Source organism: Eptesicus fuscus, chromosome 14 (assembly GCF_027574615.1).
Source record: "Eptesicus fuscus isolate TK198812 chromosome 14, DD_ASM_mEF_20220401, whole genome shotgun sequence".
In the NCBI taxonomy this organism is placed as follows: domain Eukaryota; kingdom Metazoa; phylum Chordata; class Mammalia; order Chiroptera; family Vespertilionidae; genus Eptesicus; species Eptesicus fuscus.
Genome location: NC_072486.1, coordinates 58,487,284 through 58,506,426, shown reverse-complemented (window position 1 = coordinate 58,506,426; position 19,143 = coordinate 58,487,284). Strand labels below are relative to the sequence as shown.

The 19,143-nt window shown below is 45.1% G+C and overlaps 1 protein-coding gene across 1 annotated transcript in view; it reads left to right on the top strand.

Moving 5' to 3' along the window:
* Positions 1–19,143, top strand: part of LRGUK (leucine rich repeats and guanylate kinase domain containing) — a 106,401-nt gene that overhangs the window by 61,668 nt on the left and 25,590 nt on the right. The window lies entirely within an intron of this gene.

Below are 19,143 nucleotides of genomic sequence, written 5' to 3'. Positions count from 1 at the left end.
CCCTCGAGATGGTGTTCTGCTTGGCAGGCTTGTATTTACTGCTGTTTTAGTCCAAGAGGTTTCTCTGCATGGCCCTGTGAGCCAGCCCTGGCCCTGCCGCTCCTTCGGGCAAGCTGCTTACTGTTCTGAGCTTCAGGTTACTGCCTTCTAAATGGACTTAATGCTCCCCACTGCCTCATGGGTCATGTGTGAGCAGCAGTGATGTAGGATATGTGAGTGCATCTCCTCAGAATCTAGGATTCTAAAGTTAGAATTTTGGAACCTGAGTCATTTGAGATGTATGTATAAGGTTCCCCCAGATCTACCTCATACCCACTAGGATGATTATTTAAAAAATACACACACAAAAAAAAATGTTGGCATGGATGTAAAGAAATTGGGAATGTGAAATGGTATAGCTGCTGTGAAAAACAATATGGCGGTTCCTCAAAAAATTAAAAATAGAATTACCTAAAAAAGTAGAAAAGGAAAAAAATAGAATTACCATGTGGCCCAGCAATTCCACTTCTGCATATATGCCCCCAAAGGACTGAAAGCTAGACATGAACAGATATTTGTACGCCTGTGGTCATAGCAGCATTGTCACAACAGCCAAAATGGGGAAGCTACCCAATGTCCATGGAAGGATGAATGGATAAACAAATGTGGTATATGCATACAATGGGACACTATTCTTCCTTAAAAAACAAAGCAATTCTGACACATGCTACAACATAGATAAACCTTGAGAACATTATGCTAAGTGAAATAAGCCAGACGCAAGAACACAAATACTATATGATTCCGCATATAGGAGGCGAGCTCCTTAAAGACAGAAAGTAGAGGAGTGGTGGCCAGGGGCTGGGGGAATGGGACGGGGTTTCCGTTCCCCAAGAGGAAGGGAGTTCTGCAGACAGGTGGTGGTGATGGTTGCACAACACTATGAGTGTACCTGACGCCAATGAATTGTGCTCTCTAAATATGGTTAACATGGTAAATTTCATGTGACGTGTTATCTTACCACCATAATAACAAAAACAGAAGGTGCCACCAATGGGCGGAACCACATTCACATGTTGCTCGTTGTGAAAAGCTAACTGGAGACTTTGCTGCTGTGTGGATGCCCACAGCTTGGTGTACACGTGGTTTCTAGCCCCTGTGACTCTGACCAGGTAGGACAGAGCCAGTGCGTCCTGCCAGGCGGGGGCAGGCCGGGACCCCGAGTCCACCAGTTACAGTGGCTGTGCTGTTCTGTAACTTCACACTCCCTCCAGGTCAGAGGCCCCGGGTGTTCCAGAATGCGGGCAGGTGAAACTGCTACCACCCTACAGATAATGATAGATTCCCCGTCTACACGTGTCTCTTAGAGGCGAGTAAGGAGAGGACGATCTACCCTCTGTAGTGCCCCTGAGGAAAGTGTGCCCTGTGTGAAACAGGCACGGGCAGAGGAGTGGAGGGCGGGCTCAGTCCACAGTCCCGGGGCGTTGGTGTGTTTGCGTCAGGCAGCGGCTCTTTAGCACCTGTGTCCGCTCCCCTCCCCCACCCCAGCAGCGCAGTCTATCTAATGAGGCCTCCGTAGCTTGATGGAAGTTTCTCTTGAGGAAATCTGGCTCCCTTTGCTTTAAATCCTTGCCGACCCAGCAGCCTTCTCCTGATCTTTAATTTGGTCCCCTGGGTGGACCTGTCCCGGTGGGGGCTGTCCCTTACGTTAGAACACCCTGCCCCATCCCTGAGCCAGGCCCATCTCCCACTGTAAATTAATAAATTGGTGTTCTGGCTTTTAAATCAGCCCCTTGTGGGTTTGGATAAACACGAGTCAGTCCCCCGAGCCTGACCAGTTCTGAGTAAGGAGGAAAGTGCTTCTGGGTCCGTGGCCCTGGGGCACCTCTGAGTGGTGGAGCCTGTGCAGGACTCTGTCTCTGACTCAACAGCCAGCGGAAGGGGGCGGGGGAGCAGCAGGGGAGGGAGGGGAAGAACCATAAGGGGATGGAGGAGGGGTGTCTATCTCCATCGTTTCTTATTCTGCAACTGCCAGAAACTCTGACTGTTGCGTACAGTTGCTATTCAGGAAATTAATAGGCCAGATAATGTGTGCACAGGAAAATGGACTCCCATTTTTAAAGGCATAATAAAACTTCATTTTTTTGCACTAATTAGGTTAGCCCTGCCTGACTTAATGAAAAGTATGAATTATAGAATTTGTAAATTCTCAGATCATTTAATAACTGAAACAGGGCCATCCAGTTATTGACTAATAGAATTCCATCTTTCGAAAAGCAGATGGGAGTGTTTGTGATTAATATATCAAATCACTAAACCGAACAGCCCCTGTTTTTCTGGCCGGTTTAGTATTTTAGAATATAATATATTTTTCTTAAGACATCACATACTTTCTTATTTATACAGTTAATTTGTTGGGGAAGTTTTTTTTAATTTCTCAGTTGATGGTTTAAGGATGAATTTGACTTTTTTGTGGAGCCTAAACATTATTCAAGTGAGTATTAAGAAATTCTCATTAACATTGTCCATATTCTAAGCTTTTATAGCGTCTCTAGTGGCCCAAGAGTAGAGCCAAGGTCCTCTGAGACTCACAGCTGGGAAGTATTGCCAAGGCTCACTGAGGGGGCGGGGCCAGGTGTTTACAGGCTCACTGAGGGGGCGGGGCCAGGTGTTCACAGGCTCACTGAGGGGGCGGGGCCAGGTGTTTACAGGCTCACTGAGGGGGTGGGGCCAGGTGTTTACAGGCTCACTAGGGGCAGGTGCACCACAGCTACCGCCAGGTGAAGGTCAGGACTCCATTAGGGTCACTGCCACAGGCCCTGCCGGCTCTCACCTGTTTGCCTGACACTCCGATGTTAATTTCTATAGTTTAGGTATATCTATATAAATGTTTATATTACTTATATAAGTGGGACCCCTAGAAACAAAAGTTGATAATTTCAATATAGTGGAGTATTTTATATATATAACTGAGCTATCAAAGGTAAGAAAGTGAAATAATAAATATAAGATCCTGTGAAAGACAGTTTTGTCTGAGCAATTAGAAACTGGACTAAAAGTAGGAATCCTTAATTTTGTATTCTCAATGTCACCAATAATAATTAATTTAGAGAAATCACTTAAACTCCCATTTCTTTTTTAAAAAGTCAACTCTATGTAATATTATGAAACATTGTTAGAATCCAGTCTTTGGAGCTGAGGTGTGCCCAGCTGGTTAGAGCATCTATGTTACATGTTAGTACACACAGGAACCTGATGGCCAACGGCATTCTTTTCATAGAAACAGGGATCCTGTATCAAATTATTCCCAAATATTTGATGTTATAATAGACTAGAGGCCCGGTGCATGGATTCATGCACTGGTGGGGTCCCTCGGCCTGGCCTGCGGAGATTGGGCCAAAACCGGCAGTCTGACATCCCCGAGGGGTCCCGGAGTGCGAGAGGGCACTCTACAAAGTTGCTGTCACTTGGCAGCTCCTGTGTTGAGCATCTGCCCCCTGGTGGTCAGTGCATTTCATAGCTACCGCCTAGTCAGCCGGTTGGCCAATAGCTTAGGCTTTTATATAGATAGATGATTTTATCTCTAGTAGTTCTATGTTGTTTATTTGTAACTGAGAATGCAGTTTTAATTCCTTTTCTTAAACAATGAGAGTGGCACAAAGTGGTAAAAGCCCCAGGTTATCAATCCTGGGCTGATAGCAGGCCCATCAGCCTGGCCCCAGAAAGCTAAACCTGAAGCAGGGGAGAGACTAACTGAATTTTTGTTCCATGCAGGTATAAAATGGTGACTTTAGATACAGAGTAATTATAAATGCTCGAGATCTTCAGACCTACCATTAATTAAAAGTGTATATCAATTAAAGTACCCAGTTATCTTATTTTTTCTCCTATAGCAATACAGGTAAATATTTCTAAACTATGAAGACCAAAAAAAGCCAAGTAAACAATATAGTTTCTATAAAATTAGGAAAAAAAATCACTACATTCACAATTCAGTGTAAGGGATACCTTTACCCTCGATGTGTCTCCATGTAGCCCATTTCTGGAATAGTCAGTGCTTCCAGTAAAGCTTTTCTTTTCCTTTGTAATGATTTTAGAGAAAGGAAGGGAAAGAGAGAGAAACGTCGATTTGTTGCTCCACTTATTTATGCATGCATTGATTGAGTCTTGTATGTGCCCTGACCAGGGATCAAACCCACGACCTTGGTGTATCGGGATGCCAACTGAGCTGGGTAACCAACTGAGTTACCCGACCAGGCTCTAGCAAAGCTTTTTAAAGAACCAATCCAACTTCCACCCTGCATTCTCGCTATAGAGATCATAAAATGAAATTATATTTGCAAGTCATTATTCAGAATTCTGACTAATGATGGAGGAAATTGATGATGGCGATGAGCAAACAGGGGAAATTGATCAATTTGCCAGTCCATAAAGTGGTGCCTTTATCTCTAATAATAAAGGGTATGGCATCATTTGGCAAATTACATGAACAGTTAAACTGTGGAAGTCGGGGGAAATCCTGTATGTCTGATTGCAGGAAACCAGGAAGACTTAAAGAACCTCAGCTCTGGGTTTCACTCCTCTTATATTTTTCTAGATTTGTATGTGGTAAAAAGAAATAACATAAAATGTGCCATCTTAACCATTTTAAGTATACAGCTTAGTGCCATTAATTACACTCACAAGGTTGCCTAACCATCAGCATTACCTGTTTCCAAAATTTTCCATCACTGCAAACAGAAACTCTGTATCCATTAAGTAATAACTTCTCCCCGGCATTGGTAACCACTAACCTATTTTCTGTCTCTATGAATTTGCCTATTCTAGGTATTTTCACTGTTATTATATTTGGTTTTAACCTGTTTCTTAACTAAATTTGTGTTCTAATTTATAAGCGATGTAAACTCGGGAGATAAGAATGATGAACAGGGCATCCCCTCAGAAACCCTGTCCCCACCCCCTTCCACAGAGACGTCTGGTTTGAGGGGATGCACAGGATGCGCACCTACCCTACCTGGAGTCGTCCAAGCTCATCTTTGTGCGGGAGAGGGGATGGCGGCCAAGAGCCTGCTTCACTCTGGGGATGGCCCACCCTGGGACCACCTCGGGGGCCCGATTTGTTTGGTCTCCCCGAAAGTGAGCTGAGACTAGTTTCTTCAGGGCTGTTCTAGGCTGTGCTGCCTCTGAGTGATAACATGGTAGAGCCATGTCCTTAGACTGGCTTAAGGTGCTATAGGGACACAAGAGAACAGCAGGGCTTCTATCATAAACAGTGCTTATTGGGGTGATGCTGTCCCTGAGTCTGTCCGTGAGACCCAAGTCACTCAGAGAACTTGCTGTCATAGTGAACAAAGAAAGCATTTCCCCTCTGCAACATTGCCGTTGGCAGTGGCCTCTGCGAGCCTTTATACAAAACATCTATCTTTATTGTTGAAAGCATTACACATCTCCCTGTCCCCCCTTTTTTCCCATTGGCCCCTCCACCCTGCACCCATGCCCACTCCAGGCCTCCAATCTTGTCTATGTCCATGGACTATGCATATCCTATATAATAAAAGGCTAATATGCAACTCAACCAAACGGCGGAATGACCAGTTGCTATGATACGCACTGACCACCAGGGGGCAGATGCTCAATGCAGTAGCTGCCCCCTGGTGGTCAGTGTGTTCCCACAGGGGGAGCACTGCTCAGCCAGAAGCCGGGCTCACCAGCGGGCTCACCAGCGGGCTCACGGCTGGCGAGCGCAGTGGCAGTGGTGGGAGCCTCTCCTGCCTCCAAGGCAGCGCTAAGGAGCAGCGAGCCTGGCTTCTGGCTGAGTGGCACTCCTGCTTCCCGTGTGGAGTAGGCCTAAGCCGGCAGGCGGACATCCCCCAAGGGGTTCTGGACTGCAAGAGGGCGCAGGCCAGGCTGAGGAACCGCCCCCTCCTCCCCCCAGTGCATGAATGTCATGTACCTGGCCTCTAGTATGCATATAAGTTCCCCAGTTAATCTCTCTCCCCCCCCACACACACACCCACGCCCTCCTTCCCTCTGAGATTTGTCAGTCTGTTCCATGCTTCTGTGTCTCTGGATCTGTTTTGTTCATTGGATTCTTTTGTTCATTAGATTCCAAATATGAGTGAGATCATGTGATGCTTGTCTTATTTTGCTTAACAGAATACTCTTCAGGTCCCTCCAAGGGACCTGTCTCAAAGGGTATGAGATCCTTCTTTCTTACAGCTGCGTAGTATTCTATGGTGTAAATGTACCACAACTTTTTTACCATTCATCTACTGAAGGGCACTTGGGCTGTTTCCAGATCTTATCTATTGTAAATTGTGCTGCTATGAACATAGGGGTGCATACATTCTTTATTGGTGTTTTGGGTTTCTTAGAATATATACCTAGAAGTGGGATCACTGGGTCAAATAGCAGTTCCATATTTAATTTTTTGAGGAAACTACATACTGTTTTCCAGTCTGCATTCCCACCAGCAGTGTACTAGGGTTCCCTTTTCTCCACATCCTTGCCAGCACTTGTCATTTGTTGATTTTTCAGTGATAGCCATCTGACAGGTGTGAGGTGATACCTCATTGTTTTAATTTGCATCGCTGATGATCATTGACTTTGAGCATTTTTTCCATATGTCTCTGGGCCATCTGTATGTCACTTTGGAGAAGTGTCTATTTAGGTCCTTTGCCCATTTTTTAATTGGATTGTTGTCTTCCTTTTGTTAAGTTGTATGAGTTTCTTATATATTTTGGAAATTAACCCCTTATCAGATGTATCATTTGCAAATATGTTCTCCCATACAGTGGGCTCCCTCTTCATTTTGTTGATGCTTTCTTTTTCTGTGCAAAAGCTTTTTATTTTAATGTAGTCCCATTTGCTTATTTTCTCCTATTTCCCTTGCTCTACGAGATGTATTGGCAAACATATTGCTACAAGAAATGTCTGAGATTTTGCTGCCTATGGTTTCTTCTAAGATTTTATGGCTTCACGACTGCTAAGTTTTTAATCCATTTTGAGTTTATTCTTGTGTATGGTGTAAGTTGGTGGTCTAGTTTCATTTTTTTGCATGTACTAGTATCCAATTTTTCCAACACTATTTATTGAAAAGACTGTCTTTACTCCACTGTATGCTCTTGCCTTCTTTGTCAAATATTAATTGAGTGTAATGGCTTGGGTCGATTTCTGCGGTCTCTATTCCGTTCCATTGACGTATATGCCTGTTCTTGTGCCAAATACTACACTGTTTTGAGTACAGTGGATTTGCGGTATAACTTGATATCTGGTGTTGTGATCTCTCAACTTCGTTCTTCTTTCTCAAGATTCCTGCAGCTATTCGGGGTCTTTTATAGTTCCATATAAATTTTTGGAGCATTTGTTCTAGATCTGCCATTGATATTTTAACAGGGATTGTATGGAAAATATAGATTGCTTTGGGTAGTATAGACATTTTAATGATGTTGATTCTACCAATTCATAAACATGGTATATTCTTCCACTTGTTTGTATCTTTATCTCTTTTTTCAATGTCCTGTAATTTTCTAAGTACAGGTCTTTTATCTCCTTGGTTAAATTTATTCCTAAGTATCTTAATTTTTTGTTGGAGTGGTAAATGGGATTGTTTTTTAGTCCCTCTTTCTGAGAGTCCATTATTGGTATATAAAAATGCCATCAATTTCTGAATGTTAATTTTGTATCCTGCTACATTGCTGAGTTCATTTATTAAGTCTAGTCATATTTTTGGTGGAGTACTTTTTTGGTGGGTAGTTTTTGGTGAGTTTTCTACGTACAGTATCATGCCATCTACAAATGAGAGTTCTACTTCCTCCTTCCCAGTTTGGATGCCCTATGTTTTCTTATCGCCTGATTGCTGTGGCAAGGACTTCCAGTACTATCTCTCTATATAAAAGCCTAATATGCAAAGTGTCCCCTTGGGAGTTCGACCGAGTGGGAATTTGATCACTCGCTATTACGTTCGCTGACCACCGGGGGGCAGCAAGGAATGAAGAAAGGCCCCGGCCAGCAGCTGGTAGCCACTAGGGACCCTGCCTGTGCATGAATTTCATGCACTGAGCCTCTCATGTTGAATAAGAGTGGTGAAAGCAGACATTCTTTTCTTGTTCCTGTTCTTAGGGAAAATGGTTTAATTTTTGCCCACTGCTGAGTATGATGTTGGTTGTAGGTTTGTCGTATATGGCCTTCATCATGTTGAGGCATGATCCCGCTATTCCCACTTTGCTGAGAGGTTTTTATCACAAAAGGGTGTTGAATTTTGGCAAATACTTTTTCTGTGTCGATTGAAATGATCATGTGATTTTTTGTCTTTCATTTTATGTGATGTATCACATTTATTGAGAGCCATTTTGGATGCCAGGGAAGACTCGGAGGGAAAAGGGTAGCCCCGGGGGTCAGGTGGGGTAGCAACCTGAATGGGGGATCCTCGGGAGCAGCACCTCTGAGCCACGGTGCCTTAGGGTTCCCTGGGATCTTAGGGTTCTCCTTCCTTCTTCCATCGGGCACTTTGGTTCCTGAGTGCTGCGGAGCTCCATGCACCTGCTGGGAGTGGTGAGCTGGCGTGCCTCCCACAGAGCTCAGTGTCTCTGAGGGGCTGCCAGTAAACAAGGAAAAGGGGGGGAGGGGGCTTTGTTTGGCTTAGACGCCCATCTCCTAGTTCCTGCCCCTGAGAGCATCCTGGGCCTGCAAGGTGGGGACATGTAAATCTCACTCACTTAGCAAATGTTCTTGCCACTCTCAGACCTGGGTATCAAATTTGGTTCTGTGAGTAATCTCTTTATGTTTATTCATTAAAGTGCATGTTTTCTATTGACTAAGGTTGTTCTAAACTCCATTAACTGAGAGAATTCTGGACACTTAGTACCCCCAGGAGAAGGGATGGTTGTGTTCTTCTATATGTGCCATCTCATGCTTTCCAAGGGCCTGGGTGCAGCAAAGGGAAAGGTATTTTTTGTGATTAACTTCTGAAGAGAGTCTCAGCTAACGTCTTTTTATATCAAAGCAGGAGACCCCTCAAACAAGAAGACGCCCTCCGGGGTCCCAGCACACCTGGTTCCCTCCCCCCGGCGCCTGGCAAAACTGCAGGCAGACGGCGCGGCAGCAGAGCGTCTCTCTGGGGGGCAGGTTTGCGCACAGGTCCCTGAAAACCAGAACCAGGAGCTGAGTCGGGGGGAAGCCACCCCTCAGGGAGAGCCTTCTCCCTGTGGTCACGTCGGCGCTGAGGCTCCTGCACAGCCCGGCTCGGCGGCTCTGAGCATTCCCCTGGAGGCCCAGGCCGCATCCCCAAACCAGAAGGAGGGCGATGGGCCACAGTCAGCTCTTTCTTCAACAAGAACCACCACAAACCCCCGTGAAGACGAGGCCGGGGCATCCGAGCTGGTAGCAGGTGAAGCAGGGCAGGGGCCCCCTCGGCTCCCTGACCCACCTCCAGCCCCCAGCCCTCCGCCAGACCAGAATGAGGAGTCCGGGGAGGTCGAGGTGACTCCCGCCAACCCGCCCTCACCCGAACCTCCACAGGGGCCTGGCCCAGCACCCCTCAGCCCTCAGAGAAGCCAGGCTGAGGAAACTGAGTCAGCCGATCTGCCACCCGGCAGTTCCCATCATGATCCCCCAGGACAGCCGTCCGACCCCGAAGGGGCTCTGATGCTCCAACCGACGCTGGGAGAGTCTCAACAACCCCTGGAGGAGGGAGCCCCAGAGGCGGAAGTCAGGGTCAGCACTCCTTTCCCAGGACCGCCGCACCCCCAAGATCCAGGAAACGGCAAGCAGCCCCGGGACAGGGAAGACCCAGCGGCTTTGCTTTCCAGAAGCCGGCTGGCCCCCAGCAGGCTGCCCCGGCCGCGGGTCCTCGCTCCCCTCCAGAGCCCGAGGCCCTCACCCCTACTCCCCGCACCCCGCCCAGCCGCAGATCAACCCAGGACGCCCTCTCCGAGGCCTCCACCAGCTCAGGAAGGGGACCCCGGCAAACTTCCTCTCATCAGCCCTCCAAATTCCAAACCACCACCACACCTGAGCCCCCATCCGGGCCACAGTCCTCAGCACGTCCAGGAGGAGAGCGTCAGGGAGGTGAAACTCCCTCTGATCAGCCCCCCGATCCAGGAGCACACCCCCCAGCCTGCCCCTGATCTGCCCCAGGAAGAGGAGGCCCCGGGGGTTAGGCTCCCTCGCCTTCCCACGCCCCTGCCTCAGAACCGGGGTGCCCGTCATCAGGCAAGGCCTGCCAAGGAGAGGCAAGCACCCCAAGGTGGCCACTCCTCCAGCAAGAAGATTCCGGATATGCAGGCCTCACCCCCAAACCAAGAGCCGGTGCAGCAAGCAGTATCAAGGAAAAAAAAACTTCCTACCCAGAGAGAGACAACTAGAGGACCAGTTCACCCGGCAACGGTGCCGCCCCGAAGCCACCAGACAGCCTTGCAGCCAGACTCCCAGAGCAGACCCACCGACCCAGAGACCGCCGCCCCCCCTAAGCCCAGCCCTCCCCGGAGCCCTCAGAGGAGCCAGGAAAGCAGAGCCCACCCCCCAGAGATTCCTGAGCCACCCCACGCTGAGCCAGCGCCTGGGGATCCTGGGTTACAGGAACAGGAAAGGGGAAAAGGACAACATTCCAGAAAAAAGGCCCAAGCCAACCTCCCCCCAAATGACCTGGTTCAGAAGGTAGCTATGTCCAAAAAAGGGCCGTCTTCGAAAAGAGAGCGTGCTGGAGGGTTATCTCAAGAACATATCACCCTCAGCGGTGATCAGCCCACCCGGGAGGGTCAGCTGGCCCACAGGAGAGCTCCCCAGCATGCAGAGTCCACTGCGGGCGGCCCCGCCTCCACGGGGCGTCCAAGGAGAAAAGAAGAGGCTCATCACAGAGGAAGGTCTCAGAAGGGAGAGCCGGCCTCAGACCTCCCGGAGCAGGGTGGCTCGGCCCCCACCCCGCAGCCTGTCCCAGGGACCGGCGAGACCAGAGAGAGCCCTGTCCAAGGGGACGATGCTTCCAGCCAGCAAGCCAACGAGAAACACACCCCAAAACACGAAGGGGCATCACACGACAGAAGCCCTGCTGCACCCCAGAATCCAGTGTCTGCTGAGGAGCAGGGTGGCCGGCAGGAGAGGCTGCGAGCGAGGGGCAGCCAGAGCACCAAGGTTTAGCAGTGCCGGTGCCCTGAAGAAGTGCTGACCCAGGACGGAGAGTGTGGCCACTGCACTGAGTTCACACCCAACTTCCCTCTGCAACCCGAGTCATCCAAGGAGGGCCCGCCAGCACCGCCCAGTCCAGCCACTGGGTTCTTAGAAGACAGCCAGTCTTTGCCCTTCGGTGCCTCTTTTGTGGCTGGTTATTGCAGCCTGGAAGAGCAGCCCTTATAAAGAGAGACACCAGCCGGCAGTGCCCGCCCCACCCCCCCCTCACCAGCTGGCAGCGCTGGGCATGGAGGAGGTGTCAGCGGGAACCCTGGTGTCCAGAGGCATATGAGCCCAACAGGAGTCAGCTCGGGGGAGGTGGTGTTGTGTTGCCATTAAGTTTTGTTCTGTTCCTTAGAAAAAGCGCTTTTAGATTGGAACACTCTCCTGCTTCCTACATTATTGAGAGTCCGGAAGCAGGAACCCCGAGGAAGGAAGCCTCTGCAGTGTGGGGGTCTTGGTCTCTCCCACCTGCGCAGTCGACGTGTGGGAACCTTCTGAAGGCCAGAGGACACGATCTCCTGGCGCGTGACCCTGTGATGCAACATTTCAGATCCTGTTGGCACATACTGCTTTAAACTTACTTTTGTTTGAAGTGTGTTTCAAAATGAATACCTGCCTCCCTCTCTGATTAGGAGCCTCTTGTAAATTAGCTCACGCCTTCATTATGCCCAACCATCTGGTTGAATCCGTTAAAAGAATTAGGGGGGCAGGGATTCAGGTGAATTCATTTTCATGTATTCAGACCATCAGGATTCTTTTGCTGGCCAGTGAATTCACACCGAGCCAGCTTATGTGAATTTCCTAGACAGGAGTGGAACATCTCACACAACCAAACGGTGGGGAGGGCGGAGGTGCAGAGATTGGGAACCAGCTGTTGAACATAACCTGGGCTCTTGTCATCTGCGTATTTTTGTCGTCTGCTGATTCTTATCTCCTGGACCATTGCCACCTCCTGGACTCTCATCATCTCCTGGACTCTCGTCAGTTCTCTGTTTTCTCCTCCGCGATGCCTTTATTCTCTTTGATACCAATGACTGCATACCAGTTTCTGCACATGGCAGCGAACTTGGCCACTAACATCTCTCAAGTTTTACATCTCCTCTCATCTAACAACTGGCAGCTCCCACTGCTAGAATGGGATCAGTTCATGTGTTCCTTCATCATAAGATTTTTTTAAAGGTTGAGGGAAAGACTCTGGCCCAGCTTGAGTCAGGCTCATTCTTAAACCAGTCTACTCTGTCGTATTTAGACCTACCCATGGTGCCCACTCCTGGCATGTGTGGAGTCTGCATTCCCAGAAAGAGAATATTGTGAGCAAAGCAGCCAACCCAAGATTCAACTCTTAAAAAGTTACTAGATACCTACTGAATGCTTATTATACTGAGTATACAGTGGCATGCTAAGTTGTGTTTGGCATTCTGTATGTTAAAGTGTAATTGATGACTAAATACCTGTATAAATGTGTCTTATCTTACACAAAAGATATGTATCCACAAAATTGAATGTATGTCAAATGGTATTTCAAGGGCAGTAGAGGAAATTGATATTTTTTTCTAAATATGTTTTAATTGATTTGAAAAAGAAAGGATAGGAGAGGGAGAGAGAGAGAGAAACATTGATGAGAGAGAAACATCAACATCAATCGTCTGCCTCCTGTACTCCCCCTACTGGGGATCAAGCCGGCAACCTGGGCATGTGCCCTGAGCGGGAATTGAACCAGTGACCTCTTGGTTCATGGGTTGATGCTCAACCACTGAGTCACACTGGCCGGGCAAGAAATTGATATTTTTAAATTCATGATGCAGCTATCCTCTTGTAAAACTAAAAAGCCTGTGTTACATTGGTAATTGCCCTCTGATTTGTCCGAAATGAAAGTAAGAGGGTGAATTTTAAACATATAACTTATTTTTATTATGTTACTTTATTTAACAAGCATTGATTGAGTCCCTCCTATGTGCCAGACACTGTGATAGTTGCTACATACAATGAGATGATGAGGACACTATATGTGGCTTGCACGTCAGCAGAGGAGACGGTTAGGGTTCGTTTCAGCACCATGTGACTTGGGCAGCTGGAGGCCCTGCAGAATCTAGGCTAAGTTCAGCGTCATGTAGGCAAGAAAATTGTTTACCAGCTTTTCCAGAATGTCATAAGGATACCGAAAAGGGCACTGAATTCCACCTGGGACGTGAAGATTGAGTCAGGAAACATTGCCAAGAGGAAGTGGTCCTTCAGCTAAGTCCCCAAGGTGGCAGGATTAGCAGACTGATGGGAGAGCGGGAAGGTTTCTCAGAAGAGCCAACAGCATACACAGGAGCAAGCACAGCACATTCTAACGATCCACATGTCGGGAGAGCCCTAGGCAGCTGTACGTTCAAAGGGACTTCTGTGCTATGCCAGTGAACGTGGAGCTTGATCATCCAACAGTGGGGTTACGTTTTTATCTTAGAGGAATCTGTTTCGAAATGGTATAGGGGATGAATTTGAGGAAGGCAATGTAGGAGGCAGGAAAAATGGCTGAAAAGCTCGTGTACTAGTCCTGATCAAGAGAGTAAGAGCTTAAAATAAGGCACTCTGGCAGGAACAGGGAGTCAAGAATTATTTGGGTTGGGTGTATGGGAAGGGCAGATTGTGAAAGAGAGGGGAAAAATAAGGATAACCTCCTGTTTCTTATGAGCTGTGCATGGGACATTTTGGTGGCACCAACACCTCACTTAGGTGAAAAGTTTAAATTTTTCCTTGATTTTCTCTTTGTGCATCTGTTTTGGAGGCTCCTCAATGCATTTGGGTTGGCATTTTCATTGGGGTAGTAATGGAGTGAGAAGCCAGATTTCTCTCCACTTGATTTGAAGGGAAGCTCGAGCCTCCTTCCCGGGGGTCTGTGTAGTGTGTGTTTTAGTGTGTGTGTGTTTCTGTCTGGTGGCGTAGTGTCTCAGATTCAGTGCAGCTGGACAACGTTTTGTTTGTGGTCCAAGGAAAGGAGAAGAGAAGATCGCCGGCTCCTCTCTGGTGAGACGTTTTTGCTGCTATTATTGATTTTCTTGGTGTAAGGAAAACAACTGCTTTTTGATAGCAGAATATAAATATTTAAAAATCGTCATTTCCCATCTACACTGACAAAATTAATAACACTTCCATTTGCTGTGTTTCTCAGCAAAGATATCTCTATAGGGAAAAATTATGGACTTTAGACATTCTATTAACTAATATAATTTTCAGTGTTTGAAAGGAAGTCTGGTCCCTAGTATTCAAATCAACAGAAATAATAGTTCCACTGGACATATGAGAGCCTTCTTCAAATGTTTAAAGAGTTAAGTCAGTTATTTTTAAGCTTCAAAATATAATTGGATAAAGGGCATGATTTGTTAATTCATAACAGAGGAAATAAAAAGAACCAGTAAATATGTCAAAAAGTATTTAACTCTCTATAAGTTAAAACCAAATAGACATTTTTTGGGGTACCAAACTGGCAAAGATGGAAAACAAATTAATACCTGTTCTTGGTGAGGCTAAGGGTAAGAGCACTTTCTGTGTCATCATTCAAAAACAAATTGAGCCCTAGCCAGTTTGGCTCAGTGGATAGAGCGTCAGCCTGCGGACTGAAGGGTCCCGGGTTTGATTCCAGTTCTAGGGCACATGCCTGGGTTGTGGGCTCGATCCCCAGTAGAGGGCGTGCAGAAGGCAGCTGATCAATGATTCTCTCGCATCACTGATGTTTCTCTCTCTCTCTCTCCCTCTCCCTTCCTCTCTGAAATCAATAAAAATAAAAAAACAAAGTAAATTGGCACAACTTTTCTGGGGACAGTTTTATAATATCTGTCAAAACCTTAAAAATTGTTCATATCTTTAACCTCATAATTCCCATCCAAGAATTATCTTAAGGAAATAATTTATATACAAGGATGATCATATTAATGTCTATAAAAAATCTGAAAATAAGCAAGCCATCTGATGGGATTTAAAATTAAGTTTTGGAAACATGTTATGGTTCAGCCATGTGCTAGAATGCTGTGTTGCCTTTAGAATCATGCTGTAGAGGACTAAGGAGAAGAGGAAAATATTTGATCCCCCAAATTTCACTTCAGATAATTGCGCTATTTGCATAGTGTCAAGGACAGTGTGTCTAAGTGAATTTAATTAGTTGCTTCATTCAGTTTGAAAGACGTAAGTCTAGAAATCACTTTTCTTTACTGATCAGGCATTCAGAGACGAGGATAAGCAGAGCCTATTTCTTTGTGTTGATGATCGATAAATAATGTTAAAAGACCAAATCTTAATCTTAAAGATGATATTGAGAGCGTAGTCGTGATTAGGAAAGCTGAAGACATTTTTTAAAAAAAATACGTTTTATTTTAAATATTTTAAATATATTTTTATTGATTTCAGAGAGGAAAGGAGAGGAAAAGAGAGATAGAAAATCAATGATGAGAGAGAATCATTGATTGGCTGCCTCCTGCACACCCCTTACTGGGGATCAAGCCCGCAACCCAGGCATTTGCCCTTGACCAGAATCAAACCTGGGACCTTTTAGTCCGAAGGCCAGCTGCTCCATCCACTGAACCAAACCAGTAGGGCACCTTTTTAAATTATTATTAAAGTTTGTAAATTTAGAAGCTCATGAATTCAAATAACACTAAATGTCAAAATAATAATTAGAAACTTCAGTTTCAGTATGGTCTAGCTCTGTGACCTAGAGCAGTGGTCGGCAAACCACGGCTCGTGAGCCACATGCGGCTCTTTGGCCCCTTGAGTGTGGCTCTTCCACAAAATACTACGGCCTGGGCAAGTCTATTTAGAAGAAGTTTAAGTTTAAAAAATTTGGCTCTCAAAAGAAATTTCAATCGTACTGTTGATATTTGGCTCTGTTGACTAATGAGTTTGCCGGCCATTGAAAAGTTCTCACGTATAAAATGGAGGTAATAATATTAGCTATCTCAAGATTATTGCGAAGATTAAATGAGTGAATATATTGAAAAACACCCAGAACAACACCTGACACATAGTAATGCTGATATTAGTGTTTGTTAGTATTAATATGTAAGCAGCAAAAAAATTTTTTTAAAGAACTTAAAATTTTATTTTTCAATTACAGTTTACATTCCATATTATTTTGTAGTAGTTTCAGGTGTACAGCATGGTAGTCAGTACTTTACAAAGTGTACCTCTGATATTTCCAGTACCCACCTGGCTACATACATGGTTATTACAATACTAGCTTTCCCGTTGCAGGAAAAATCCTGCAATAGGATTTCCTGCTGCACTCTACCCCGCCTCCATTCCTCCCTTGTCCTCCGCCTCACCTTCTCCTCCAGCCCGCCCGCGTTTCCCTTCGCCCCCGGCCCCGCCTTCGCCCCGCCCTTGTCCCCCGCCCCGCCTTCTCCAGCCCTCCCGCGTTTCTCTTCACCCCCAGCCCCGCCTCCGCCCCGCCCTTGCCGCCCGCCCCGACTTCTCCTCCAGCCCGCCTGCTTTTCCCTTCGACCCCAGCCCTGACTTCGCTCCTCCCTTCTCCTCCCCCCCGCCCCCCCGGCTTGCTTGCTTCTTCAAAGCTTTACTCCCTTCTGCAGCTCTTGGCTTCTTTGGACGCTGTCTTGATATGCAAATTAGCCGCCATCTTTGTTGGGGTAATTTGCATACTCGTCCTGATTGGTTGGTGGGCATGGCTTGGCTGGTGGGCGTGGCTTAGGTGTAGCAAAGGTACGGTCAATTTGCATATTTGTCTATTATTAGATTAGATTATTCCCTATGCTGTACTTTACATCCTGTGACTGTTTTGTAACTACCAATCTGGACTTCTTAATCTCTTCACCTTTTTCACGCAGTCCCCAGGCCCCCTCCCCTCTGGCAACCATCAGATTGTTAACTGTATATGTCTGTTTCTATTTTGTATGTTCATTTATTTTATTCTTTAGATTTCACATATAAGTGAAATAATATGGAATTTGTCTTTCTCTGACTTTACTTATTAGCATAATACCCTGTGGGTACATCCATGCTGTCACAAATGGTAAGAATTTTTTCTTTTTATGGCCAAGTAATGTTCCATTGTGTATGTGTACCACAACTTTTTTATCTGCTCATCTGTTGATGAGCACTTGAGTTGTTTCCATATCTAAAAACAAATTTTTTAAAATAGCATTTATCAGAATAGGACAGTAATGGTCAAACGAGGTGTAAATACTTGGCAAATGGGATACTCATCTCTGAAAATCCTTTTAAAAACATTGACAAACTTGACTGAATTAAGGCGCTTAAGCAGAATTAGAATAACATTAGAAAGAAACTGTGGTTCAGCAAAATATTACTTAGCTCAAGAGATTCTTTCATGGGCCTTCACAGGCAGCATTGAAACTCGTGGTGTATACAGAAAAGCCTCCTGAAGTAGCTCCTGGCACATAGGACATGCTCAATTAGTGTTACCTATTATTTTTACTATTATTATTTACTTACTGATCAAATCAAAGGCACTTTTATATTTTATGTTTCAAATGGCAGATGCTGTCAAGTTACTTGACTCAGGAATAAACTACCAGGTAGGGAGCATTTGTTTTGTTTTTTTTTCTGTTGTGGGTGAGACAGACTGGCTTCTACATGCTACCAAATCCAAAGACCACTAGTTTCCAAAGGGAAAAAATAGAAAAACAAAGTGGAAAAAGGCAAAAAAAAAAAAAAAAAAAAAAAAAAAAAAGCCTTTGTTAGAGGAATTGACCAGTGAAACATCTTTGAAAGAATTGTTTTGAAGACTGAGCCCTTATCAAGCGAAGACCACACTCACCCCAGAAGTGGGGATTTGGGTTGGATGAAAATCACGTCAGAACTCGAGTTATCAAACAATATTGCTCTAAGGAGAAGAAACTTGAGTGTGTATTCAGCTCCCTCAAGGTTTCTATCCTTTTTCCTGCCAATCATTGCTACCCTTTTCTTCTCTTTTTCCCTTCCCCAAATTCTACACACATCTAGATCTTACGTATCAAGTTTCGCCTCTTGAAATTTACCTGTCCTGTATGGTATCGCCTTCAAGATGTCAATTAATTGCTGCATAATAAACTCATCCATTTTAAAGAACTGAAATTCAGGGTAATTTTGTTCTATGTTTTAGTTAGGACATTCTGAATACAGTGTCCAAACATTGAACCCTTAGTTCAACTCTCCTGAAGGCATTCCAGATCCAAGGCTTCTACTTCAATGAAGGATGAAGTTCAGTGGCAAGAAACCCTTTTTGTACCTCACCCTGTCTGTGTGAGAATACACATTCACACACTTTCCTTTGTCCTGATGTAGAGTCTGCCCTCTGTTTAAATAGCTGATTATTCCTTTGGACACTCAAGAATAAAGTACTTTGTTGTTACAATAGTTTAATCGGTAAATTCATTTTACCATACGGAACATGAGCATTATTACTGTATTTCCTTGGACTTGTATGGTAGCTTTCTACTTTAAAAGCTTATTTTACTATGCAAAATTATTACGGATATGACGTAAAATGATTATTTTTCTATTTGCTGTCATTTCTTTCTTATAAGCAAGATATGCAAGACCTTTAAGATTTAATTATGTCCTGAAAAAATAGATTCTTTGGTGCCTTCAGTTTTGTGGTAACACTTCCTAATGAGCAGCTTTTCCCTTAATTTTCCACTACAAATTATGTAACTGTCCTACTAAAAATAAACATTTTTAATTGTATAGCAGATTTTTACTCTTCATTTGGTCCTTTTTATGGTTACACATTTCAGCATTGAGACTCTTTTGCAAAGATTTTATAGGTATTTACATTTTATATAGGTATGCATATTTAATCATGGTAGGTATAAATTACTCTTGTTAGTTAAAAAATTGCACACGGCATTTTTATTACCTAATATTATTAGTATAGCCTCACCATTACCAAAATAAACATTTTTTTAAAAAGCTCCATTTGAGTGGGGGGAAAAGTGAACAATATGGAAATCATCTGGCTATCTGAGTACTTTTGTCTAAAAATTAAGGGCTATTTCCAAG